This window comes from Notamacropus eugenii, chromosome 6 (assembly GCF_028372415.1).
Source record: "Notamacropus eugenii isolate mMacEug1 chromosome 6, mMacEug1.pri_v2, whole genome shotgun sequence".
Lineage (NCBI taxonomy): Eukaryota > Metazoa > Chordata > Mammalia > Diprotodontia > Macropodidae > Notamacropus > Notamacropus eugenii.
In genome coordinates, this window is record NC_092877.1 from 298,318,622 (window position 1) to 298,331,810 (window position 13,189).

Genomic DNA, 13,189 nt, shown 5'->3' on the forward strand with positions numbered 1-13,189 from the left:
GGGAGAAGGAGGAGGAGATAGGGGGAGCCTGGCCCTGATCCTCCATCACCATCCTTTTCACAGATCCCATTCTTTATGCCTCTATGAACCCAGCTATATAAGCACCTTGTTCCACTAGTATCTATAGAGAAATTGCTGGGACCCATGAGAGTGTTCTATTGTCAGGCTTAGGAACAGTTGACCAGTTAAGTTAGTTTTCTTAGGAGTATGAAAACACTCTATCTTTTTATCATTATACCATAGTAGAGTGAGGAAGACTCATCTTCCTGAGTTCAAGTATAGCCTCAGACACTTAGTAGCTATGTGACCCCAGGCAAGCTGCTTAACTCTGTTTGCCTCAGTTTCCTCATTTGTAAAATGAGCCAAAGAAGGAAATGGCAAACCATTCTAGTATCTTTGCAAAGGAAACCCCAAATGAGGTCATGGAAGAGTTGGAAATGACTGAATAACAACAATATTATACTATGATCAAGTTAATGACTTTATCCCATGTGAGTGAACCATGATGGAACTGTGGTTGTGGAGGATGAGGGAGTCAAGGAAGATGTCGGAGTGCTAGACTTAGAGTTAGGAAGATGGAAGCTCAAGTATGGTCTCAGAAACCTATGTGTGACCCTGGGGAAGTCACTTTACTCCCCACAGCCTCCATTTCTTCATCTATAAAAGGAGGATAATAATACCACCTTCTTCACAAGATTATTGTGAGGACCAAATGAGATAACGTATAAATGCTTGGCAAACCTTAAAGCACACAATAAGTGCAAGGTGTTATTATTATTTTATTAATATTCTCATTCTTAATTTGGAAAATAAAAGATTTGGAGTCATCTAGATAGTTTTCATTCACAACCAGATAGCCTTTCCTGTCCCCCTGGGAAAAGGGCCTCAGGTGGAGCAATATTTGAATCCATGACACACAATTTTTTGTTCCCAGGTAGAGCTCTCTAAATCCATTGTTAAGAGGAGGGAGGCTAGGAGAGAATGCCAAAATCCACCAAGTACTTTAGAAATGATGGGAAGAGACTAGGTCTTTGACTATTCTAGTACAGACATTCTAAAGCTTTTTTCCCATCACAGACCCCTACTTCTCAGAGTAATGTTTTTAAATGCATAAAATAAAATACATAAAATTATGAAGGAAAACAATTCTATTGTTAAAAAAAAAAAACAAGTTCATAGATCCCAGGTTAAGAACACTAGTCATGGTAAGAAAATCTAAAGTCACTTTCGTTAGCTCACTATTTTGGTGAAAGGTGATAGTGAGGTCAAGACCACAACTTTGAAATCAAAGGGGAAAACCCGATTCTTTGATAGCAAGTGAATTAGAATTCATTTTACAAGTGTGTTCTGTTAGTCTCCAGACAAACAAATTGAAGAAGTGTGGTTGAGTCAGGGGCAGACCCACTCTGACTACCGGGGAAAATGAGGCAAAGTCAGAGTGCTCCTAATAAGGCATAAGTAGGATAATTCTCATTCATTAAGGTGACCACTCCTCCAGCCCTAAAGGTCATCATGTATCTATGCCAACACGTTGTACTTGATAGGGAAGGTAGATGTCTATTTTTCTCATTGACTCATGATGGAATATAAGCTCCTATAGTGTATGGGTTGCCTTGTTTTTGTTTTTGTCGTTGTATATTTACCAGGGCCTTGGGTAGTGCCTGACCCATGATATGTTCACCACAGAGTGCCCTCATTAAGCTCACTTCCACCAGCCTGTTTACTACAGCAATTTGATCAAGTTACAGGAGGATTTTTCCCATTCCAGATTTTGGGGTGGTGATTGGTGGGGAGAGCTTTACTGAGCTTGGATCTAGCTTAAAAAATCTGTGGATCCAAATCTATGTAAATGTCACTGAATCACAGAGCAAAGTATAGGGAAGAGAATAAGGTGTAAGGAGACTGGAAAGACAGGAAGTGACCAAATTATGAAGGACTTAAAAAGCCAAACCGAGGATTTTATATTTGACCCCAGAGGCAACAAGGAACCACTGGAGTTTATTGAATACAGGGATGAAATGGTCAGACTTGTGTTAGGAAGACCAATTTTACAGCTGAACAGAAGACAGATTACTGTGGGAAGAGACGGAGGCAGGAAGGCCAGCAGACTCCTACAATAGTCCAGATTTCAGGTGATGATGGACTACACTCCTCTGTAGTGTCAGAAGAGAGGAGACCTATAGGAGAAATGTCACAATTGTAGAAATGTCAGCAATAGACAATTGAATGGATATAGGAAGTAAAAAGAGAATGAGTTAAGGATGACTTCTAGTTTGCAAGTCTGAGTGACCAAGAAGATGACGGTAGTAGCTTCAGGAGTGATAGGGAAATTAAGAAGAGGGAAGGGTTTGGGGGGAAATAGCGAGTTCAGTTTTAGCCATGTTGAGTTTAACATGTCTGTGGGCTATTCAGTTTGAGATTTCCATTTGGCAGTTGGAAATATAAGACTGGAGTTGAAGAGAGTAGTTAGAGGTAGATAAGTAAATCTAAATGTTTGTAGAGATGAGCAGAGCAGAGGCTATCATCACCAAGTGAAATAGCATAGAAGGAAAGAACAGGGCCCAGAATAAAGCTTTGAGGCAACCCTGTGATTATTGAGTGTGACATGGATGAAGATCCACCAAAGAAGACAGAGAAAGAACAGTCAGAAGGGTAGGGGGAGAACCAGGATAGAGTAGTGTGTGCATCAAGGAGAAGACAATGACCAACAGTGTCCAACTTCTCGGAGCTCAAGAAGGATGAGGGCTGAAAAAAGACCATTAGATTTGGCAACTGGGGATCATTGATAACTTTGGAAAGAATAATTTCGCTTGAATGATGGGGTTGAAAGACAGACTACAAAGATTTAGAGAGTCAGAGGAAAAGTAGAGGGTATCTATTATAGACAGCCTTCTAGAGCAGTTTAGCTACCAAAGGGAGAAAGGATGTAGGAAATTAGCTCATGGGGTTGTTAGATCAAGTGAAGGTTTTTTAAGAATGAAGGAGCCATGGGTCACAAGTTGGGAGAAGAAGAGAGTGGACCAGTCAATTAGTTAAATAGATAATGGAGATGGTTGCTCATGAATTATTCTCAGAATTCCTCCAAATAAAAGGTTTTCTGGGTTGATTAGAACCTCTTATTAATCTAAGTACCCTCTGGGAGGGTTAGATCTCATTCATGCCTTAGTATAAATTACTCTAACCACAAAATCTCCCCAAATCAAGAAAATCTTGAGAATGAACATTAGGCAGAAAGGGAAAAAAATTTGGAGGAGGTTGAGATTAAGTGGAGAAGGGACAGGCAGAGAATATGGGGTCCATATTCCCTCTGAAAGGTGGAAAATCTAAGGGCTTTGAAATTTTGTTGTGTGCCCTACTCAAAACACCAGGACCAGTTCAGGGAATAGAAGGAAGAGGAAAAACGAGCAGAAAAATAAAGGAGGAAGAGATATACTTTTATGTACTACACACTGCTTCTTCCCTCCCCCTTTTTTTGAAATCAGTTTTTATTAGTCTCATATAGTAGGATTTCAGGGATTTTCTCTATTCCCAGGACACTTAGAATAGAACCTCTGAGAATGTCCAGGGTTTATTAAAATCTCCATTGTGGGAATGGGTTGACAAGGGCAAAAGGTCTTTCCTTAAATTTCAGTATTCATTCTTCTCCTTTCAGTGTGAGAAACTTGAGAGAACACATGAGGAAAATGGGGTTGATGATCCCTAGATTCTAAAACACCTAGGTTGTAGGTAGCCCTTGTTTGAGAAGTGGGGAGGCCAATTCCTATCCCTCACCCCATCTCCATCTCCTGGAGTCTTCAGCGGGTCTTCAGAGTGACTTTCTATTCTTTCTACACTCTCCAACTCTGTAATAAAATCTGAGAGCTTAGTGGATGATAACTCTTGTGAGAAGCAGCATGCCTAGTGGTTAAGGAACTACACCACCAATCAAGAAGACCTAGGTTTGAATCCCACCTCAGACAGTTACTAGCCATGTGATGCTGAGCACATTGCACAACCTTTCTGTATCTCAGTTTACTCATCTGTTAAGATGATAGGGTTAAATTTGATGGTCTCTAAGGTCCCTTCCAGCTTTAAATCTGAGGTCTAGTCCAACCTTTTCATATTACAGAAGAGTAAACAGTATCAGCTGACCCCCCCAAAATACCAGGTTTGGTAATGTAATACTAATTACAGTAATTTTTCCAAACTACTTCCCATTTATATCTAATGACCGTGAAGAATAATAATGATTATACCTTCCAAGTTAACTGTTATAAGTTTTATTTGATTACAACACTAAACTGTTCATTTATTTTGTTCAAACTTACTAGTTTATTATTCACAAAGCATACCAACAACAATTTAGAAAAGTTACAGACAGAGCCTTGGCTGGTTGTTAAGTTATTGTTCCCAATGAAGGAGAATAGGATATATTGTAAACTAAAAGTTTTTATTTAAATATTCTTATTCTAGCTCAGTTCTTCTAGGTTGAGACTATTTGAAAAGAATAAAACACTAGGGATTTAACAAATCAGAGGTGTTATCACACACCCTAGAAAAGACGACAAAAGATGGGAAGTCAGTGTTGGAAGGGTTATGGGAAGATTTGCACACTAGTACTTTGTTGGTGGTTCTGTGAATCAGTACAACCATTTTGGAAAGCAATTTGGAATGATTCACACAAAGTGACTAAAAATATCCATACCCTCTGACCTAGAGATTCCACTGGTGGGCTTCTACCCCCAAGTAGGTCACTGATAAAAAAGAAAGATCCCATATATACCAAAATGTGTATAGCAGCACTTTTTGTGACAGATAAGAATTGGAAACAAATAGATGCTTTTTTCAGTTATTTTCAGTTGTCTCTAACTCTTCATGACCCCATTTGGGGTTTTCTTAGCAAAGATACTGGAGTGATTTGCCATTTCTCTCACCAGTTCATTTTACAGATGAGGAAACTGAGGTAAGCAGGGTTAATTGACTTGCCCAGGGTCACAAAGCCAGTAAGTGTCTGAGGTCAGATTTGAACTCAGGTCTTCCTGACTCCAGGTCTACTGTGCCACCTAACTACCCATTAATCAAGTAATGGCTAAATAAATTGTGGTACATAAACATCATAAAATAGAACTATATTGCGAAAAATGATGAATATAATAAATACAGAGAGCCACAGAAAGATCTAAAGGGAGAACTGTAAAGTAAGTTGAGCCAAGAAAATAACATACACAATGATGACAATAATGAAAGGAAGAACAACCATAAACACATCAAAAGTGAATGTTGAAAGAGGAGGGAGATCCACTCCACACATTTTTTAGGCTTTGGCAATGTATTGATTAGTTTTGCTGATTTTTTTCTATTCTTTTTATGTCTTAAAATTTAATTTGCTGTATGAGAAGGCTCTCAGGAAGGGGAAGGGGGTACTATATGGGGAAATATTACTGATATAAAAAACAAAGGGGGCAGCTAGGTGGAACCATAGTACATAGAGCACTTGGCCTGGCATCAGGAAGACTCATCTTCCTGAGTTCAAATCCAGCCTCAGACACATACTAGCTGTGTGACCCTGGGCAAGTCACTTAACCCTGTTTGCCTCCATTTCCTCATCTGTGAAATGAGCTAGAGAAGGGAATGGCAAGCCACTACAGTATCTCTGCTAAGAAAACTCCAAATGGGGTCACAAAGAATCAGACACGACTAACACAACCAGAAGACATCAATACAGATTTATTAAGAAAAAAAACCAAAACACTAGGAATTGACTCTACATGCATATACACATTGATATTTTGGATCAAAGGAAGAAATCTCAAATCCCAGATATCTCTAATATTACAGCCCTCCACTCTATCCCATAGTAATTCCACAATTATTTATTAATCATCTGTTATGTGTGGGGTAAGGTCCTAGGTCATGGGGATGGAATATCAAGAAAAAAACCTGCCCTTATCCTTTAGGAGACTATATTTTACTAATAATTAAATGAATACTTTTGAGAAACTCTATTAGGTAGAGCTAGGAATATGGTTTATCCAACACAATATAAATATAGCCTTTCTACTTGTGGAGGCAGTATGAATGGAGTATTGGACCTGAAATCAGGAAGGCTTAACTTTGAACTCTGCTGTAGATATTTCCTAGCTACGAGACCCTGGGCAAGTCACTTAACTTCTCTGAAACTCAGGCTTCTCACATTTAAAATGAAGATAATAGCAATGCCCCTCACAAGGTTGTTGTATGAATAAAGATAACGCATGTCAAATACTTTGCAATTGCTATATTTTCCATTCTGGTTTTTCCTTCCTTAATTTTGAAGTTTTATCAAATGCGGTGTAAATTCTTAAGGGAGAATAAAATGAATTCTATAAAGCCCCATATAGGGAAGCTTATTTGCATATATGCAAAGATGGATTGTTGTTTAGGACCAACTAAATGGACCATTGTCTTTAGGAAGAAAGCTGTTAAGTCATGAATCCCACTCTCAGCGAAATTGGATTAACGTTTCACCTTTTCTTGTATCCCTAACAGAGAGCTATTCAGAAGGGAGGGAAAGAAGGGGAGGGGAGAAGAAAGATCTGGTCATATGAAGACAGGTATGAGGCAAAATTGGCACACCACTAGACCCCAAGCACAGAGACCTGTGTTCTAGCCCCAGCTCTATTATTAGCCTGATATGTGATCACAGGAAAGTCTTTTAAGACTTCCTTTCCACCTATCTCACCCTCTCCATGGAAATGTCAATAATGTCACGGTCATAGGGAGGGTTAGGGAGATAGAGAGATATGAGGCATTGTGAACGGTCCAGGAAAATGGCCCTCACATTAAACTCAAGGAATTAGTAGACATTAACCTGAGTCTGGCCAGTCCATGGTCATGAGTCGTCATCCTTATCTGTTGTGACCTAATTAGAATTTCTCAATAAGGTCAGACTTCTCTCTACAGGTCTCCCGTTGGCTGGCAATTGGGAATTCTGGCAAGTAAAAATGATTTCAACTATCCTTTAACAATGTAAACAGATCATTTGGTTGTATTGACTGAAGACCTCCAGCCCAGATTTACAGCTATCCCCAGATCTCTTCTTACATACATATTGAAGTAATAATCATCTGGGAATTCTCCATTCACTCTGTGTGTGTGTGTTAACTTCAATGTGAATTATTCAAATATATCAACAGGAGAGTCAATCTCAATTTATGCTCAGTGGCTATGACTTTTTATTACCACTTAGGAATGATTACATACTCTCTATACCCCCATCCCCTGACTTTATACCTATTTCTCTTTAAAATATTTTTTCTTTAAATAGTATTTAAATATTAATTTAAATTAATTAATTTAAATAATATTATTTAAATATAAAATAAAATATTCTCTTTAAAATAATTTTAATAGGCAAAGAAATGAGGATTCATTGAATTTATTTCATCTTCGATACTGTTTTGATTATACGAACTTCCAAAAAAGGGCATAATGGTAAACTTTCTTACAACACTAGTAGTTTGCTACCTCCAGATACCTTCAGAATTCACACGACCTTAAAAAAATATTTATGCCTTTTGGTTTTGCATAGGGCTCTGTTTTTATGCTTTTGTTTAACTATATTGTTGTTCAGTCATTTCCTAAACTTCTTGGCTAAGATACTGGAGTGGTTTGCCATTTCTTCTTCCAGATGAGGAAATTGAGGCAAATAGGTCTAAGTGACTTGCCTAGGGTCACAAAGCTAGTAAGTGTCTGATGCCAGATTTGAACTCAGGAAGATGAGTCTTCCTCACTCCAGACACAGCACTCTATCTTCTGTGCCACCTAGCTTGTCTTTTTTCTTCTGCCTCCCTCCAATACTACCAAGGAACAGGTGAGCAAACCATTAAGCTAAACCCACCAACATGGTGATCATATCTATTTATATATGCCAAACTTCATATCCTCTCTAACAAAAAGAATTTCCTCATCTCTCCTTTAGGCCAAGATTGGTAATTACAACTACGCAGTCTTCAGCCTTGTTTTTAACTTTCTGTTCTTCTATTATTAGAGATTATTTTTCTGAAAGTAAATCCTCTGAACTTAGAGATCAGCTATAGGCCCAATCTGTGCTCAACACAATGGCCTATCAACACCACCATCAAACAGGTATTCAAAATGGCGGGACCAGGCATAGTCTGCATTAGCAGACCACTTAGCCCAATGATCCAAAGGCTATTTTCTAAAATGAAGCAAATATGGCAGACTTAAAAGTCAGGAAGTGTCTGCAAAGTGCTCAGATCTATAGAGGAAAGGCATTCTAATCAATGCATAATTTATTATTTTCACTTGACTTGCCTCTTTGAAAAATTTCTTAAATCAGTCTGTTTAAAAATGTCTCCATGGCTTTTCAGTACCAAAAAACATGCACACAGGGGCCGTAAAGTGCATTTTAGTGGTATTTGCTATGGAACATTCAAACCCTCTTTTAAGATAAACCTTATTATGTCTCCTCTCTGGAGAGGATGGTCAGAATGCAATGCTTCACAATCATTACTTTCAACACTGCTCTAGTCCTTCTCCATTCTGGAGGATGCTTTTCAAAAATGTCTCAAGAGACCTGTTTCCACTGGTAGAATCAGTCAAGGGAAAATGAACTGGTATCAAGGGAAAATAGCAGCAATAATTTTCGTCAGCAGGAGATGATAGAGACCCTTAACTCATACCCTTAAGAAATCCTGCAAAGAAAAACCAGTTTAGCTACAGTTATTCTCCTCCCAACACCTACACAAGAGAGTGTCTGATTAAGATCCTAAAGTATAAACACCCCATTGTACTGGACCATTGCTAAGCTAAAACTTCACCAAATTGTACCAAATGCTGCTTGATTTAACAAGGGTTTAATAAATGCCTACTATGTGCCAGGCTCTATGCTAATCAAAGGGCATGCAAAGACAAAATGAAAGTCTCTGCCTTCCAGCCTGAAGGACTGATTACCTGTCAAACTGGTTGCCGTTTTTTGTAGTCTAAGGGACAGGATCTCCTCAATTTCATTCTATCAATGTGAGTACTTAAACTATTTAAAATCTCAGTAATTCTAGTAGCCATAAGGAGAAGGAATTGGTTAAAGTATTCCTGAAAGGTTTTAATAAGGAGATAAATCAAATTACCCCATCTTACCTAAAGTGAATGATAAAATGCTATGTCCTTGTATCTTAACCAAGTGGGAATGTCTCAGTTGAATGCAATCAACAAAAGGTATTCCAATTAAGTATGAAAAGACCTTGGTCAATTTAGATGTCTCTCATGAGCCATTGGGTGAACTGGAATGCGCAGGAAGAGTGGATTGGCTAAGGAAACTTGGTCACATCCCAAGGTTCCTCTATAAAATAGCAAAGTAATGAAAAACTTAGAGACATGGAGATTACAGTCAAGGAATAAATGAGGAGAGAGCTTATCAGCTAGAATTAGAAGTTCTTTGGGGGGAGTTGGATGAGGAAGAGAGCATTTCAGCCTTAGTCCCCTCCCCCACCCCCACCTTCTTCTCACTGACCAGAGGACAACCTAGTAAATTCTGTAGGTTTGTAGAATTTCCTTTCTTTCCCTTGGCATCCTAGAATGATCTCTGGAATAAACAGAGATCAATTGTGCTTTGAGAGCCTAGGACAGACTGGATTCATATTCATAGCTCTACAAAGAGCCCAGAATGATACCATACCTTAGCTAAGGGGACCATCTTGAAGATGCCAGTAAAGAGACTTCCAGGAGCTACGAGTTACCTCTTTTGCCACGTTTGATCTCTTGAACTTACTTTCCCTTGGACTCTATGTGCACTGGTGAGAGAGTCATAGGCTTTTGAAGTGATTTTCATACCAGCTATCTTTACTGTACTGCCTTACTAGATACCCTTTCTAAAATCTATTTCAGTCTGGCTGACTGATTCATGGTGGGAACAAGAAAAACAGCGAGGGCTTATGGACTCTAGAACCCTCAAAAGACCATCCCTAATGTCTTATGGCTACTCCTATGATTCTGGGGGAATGTCATGGCCAAGCTCTAGGGAAGAGACTCATTAGAGCAGTAGGAGTTAAGAGACTAGCCTCAACACGTGTGGTGTATTTAATAAGAACATTTTTTGTGTGTGGTGGTGGTTGTTCAGGTCAGAGGAGAGATGCTTATTATAAGAATGGCTGTACTTTGAATGAGAGGGAGCACAGTAGAAAGTATGTTAGAATCAGAGAATCTGGGTTCAGATACTACCACTGCTATTGATGACCTTTGTGATCTCAGGAAAGTCATTTATCCTTTCTGGCCCTTAATTTTTTTTACCTGTAAAATGAAGAGGTTGAGCAGATAACCTCTAAGTTTTCATTCCAGCTCTACAGCTATGATATGAGTTGCCCCTGAAGCCAGGAGAGAAAAGGTTAAAATGTAAAGAACTCCATGATCTCTGTTGCTAGCACTTCCTCTATTCAGCTTTCCTTTTCTCAAAACCAGATAAAAATTGCCCTCTTGTTAACCTCTGATACACACGTTACTATAATTATTTATACTCACAATAGATTCTTCTAGATGACAGGATGAGTTATATAGGAAAGGGATGTCTCAATATTTCCTAAGATTAAAGATAATAACCCTAAAAACATTCATGTACCATCAAAAAAAAAAAAAAGAGAGGAAAATGGATGAAAGGGACTCCTGACAGTCTTCTTTTTAAAAGGTATAAATTGAACCTGTTTAAAAATATATTTAAGAATTACTGAAAATAATTGTGGTCACAGGAGGAAATTAATTAGAGTAGATAAAATGCTTCTAATCAGATTTATACTATCAGATCATTTAATTCGTTCTGGCTCTTAGTTCATCATGACAAGTTTCTTTGAGGAAGAAGAGAAATACTTGTTTATTAGAATGGCAATAATTTGGGTTTCTTTCATTGACTCTCAGTGTGAATAAGTTGACACCTGCTGTTCTCTAAAAGGCATTATGGAAAGCTTCCAGTAAAACCTCACATTCCAGGGGCAGCTTTTAGACTTTCATTTCAAGCCCAGCCTATAAGCAGGGTTTGAACAAATTCTGACAAAATGCAAATTGATAGCCGAGTACAACCAGCTTCCAGAGGTCAGTTGACCTGGGAGCAGCCACTGGCAATGCTAGAGGGTGGGTTAAGAGACTCCAGTATAGAACTACCAGCCTTGTGATAATAGAAGGTGTTATGGAAACCATATATTTTCCCCTGAAGTATAGGAAAAACAGCGTGAGCAGCTTCATGAGCTGACAGTTGTGATTTGGAAACAGCATTAACATTTCTAACATAGAAATATTTCTACTTCTTGTCCCTCCCTTCTTTCTTTGATCTCCTTAGATTAGAAGTCTGGTAATAGTTTCATTGGGTCAAAAAGAATGCAGGGTTTAGTCATTTTGGGGGTGTAGTATGAGGATCTATTTCCAAAGTCAAAATATTTCAAAGACCACCTCCTCCATAGGATGTCCATTAAGTCGTTGTGGTTGTGTTCGTCCTTCGTTTCCAAAGAAGACCATGACATCAGAGAAATGATGACATGACTTGCACTTGACTTTGCTAAGTGATAAAATCCATAATGACAAAAAGTTACTATGAATTCAGTTAGCATTAGGAAATGAATTTGTATTTTTATTCATTACAAAAATGTTAAGTTTGAGATGCCTACAGATATCCCAGTTCTACTCATCTAAGTAGTTGGTGATATGTATTTATATAGCTCAATGGAGAGCTCGGGGCTGGGCATGTAGTTCTGAGAATCATCTGCATAGAGGTGACAATAAAAGCTGTTTCTCACCTAATACTCATATTGTTAATTAAGTGCTTGTATGCTAGTTGGGGACCCTGTCATTCCCTTTGGGGAAAACCTAGACATGAGCCATAGATAACTAGTGGCAAAATGGACCAAAGAGCAGAAAAAAGAAAATGACCCTTGGGGTGAAACCCCAGGATGGAGACTGAGCTGTAAGAGCCCAAACTCCTTAGGATGACCATAAAGATCATGGGTCCTAAAAGGAACCATTTCTTAACAATTAAAGATATCCCAAAAGTAGGAGATGCCTTGGGAGATGTTGGGTTTCCCTTCATGCAAAGCCAGATGACCATTTCTTGGTATGATTCCATATTTTAACCCATAATCATCACTATCACATAATTGTTGTACCCCATTTTATCTGTCCAAAAAATTGGTTTATAACCTTTCTTTGCATAATCGTCTCATGGTATAATTCTGTTTGCCATGCTGCTTAAAAGGTAAACAGAGCAGCAATGTATTCACCAGTGGCATATGGATCCACATTTATCTTTTGTGCACTTTGAGTTTCAAGCCTAGAATTCTCAGCACACATGCATTATCAGTATACTCCTGAAAGCCAACTTGGATGGTTTGTTTAGAGCACTGCAAAGCTAAAGGTATTGTCACTCAGCCCAGTGAACAGCCATAGGTATAAGGGTTGCTGCCATGAGTGAGTCACATGCTATAGTAAGACTTGCATCTTCCCAATTTTAACATTTTCATGAGTATTCTATGCATCCTGATCTTGCACAAAAGACAGTTTAATAATAAATGATGTTTAGATAATATCAGGACAATAAAAAAAAGCTTCACATAATGGTTGGATCCCACTTTTTGCAAAAAAAAAAATTGGCATAAAATCTGTGACAATTATACAGTAAAATACAGTTTATTGGCAGGGACCAAACTTGTGATTGATGTGTTCATCATTGGAAATGCTCTTGAGGAAGAAACTCTTTCTACCAATGCAGGCCAGTAGTCTCTATATAATTTATAGTCTTAGAGCAGATGTTCTTATCCTGGGTCCAACTCCCAAGGGTCTATAGCTAGATTTCAGAGGGTCTGAATTTGTATGGGGAAAGATATGTCTTTATTTTAACTAATTAGTAACTAAAACTTAGCATTTCTTTCTATCATTTAAAAACATGGTTCTAAGAAGGGATGCATTGGCTCCAACAAATTGCCAAAGAGGTCCCTGACACAAAAACGGTTAAGAACCCTTGTCCAGGGACGTTGTGAAGCTCAGATGAGCTACTGGATATACAGTACTTTGCAAAACTTAAAGCTCTATTTAAATCAATCAATCAATAAACATTTATTAAGGACTTACAGTATGCCAGGCACATGCTAAGTATTGAGGATACAAAAAAAGACAAAAGACAGTTCTTGCCTTTAAAGAATTTATAATCTCATAGCCAGCTATTGTTATTCTGCGA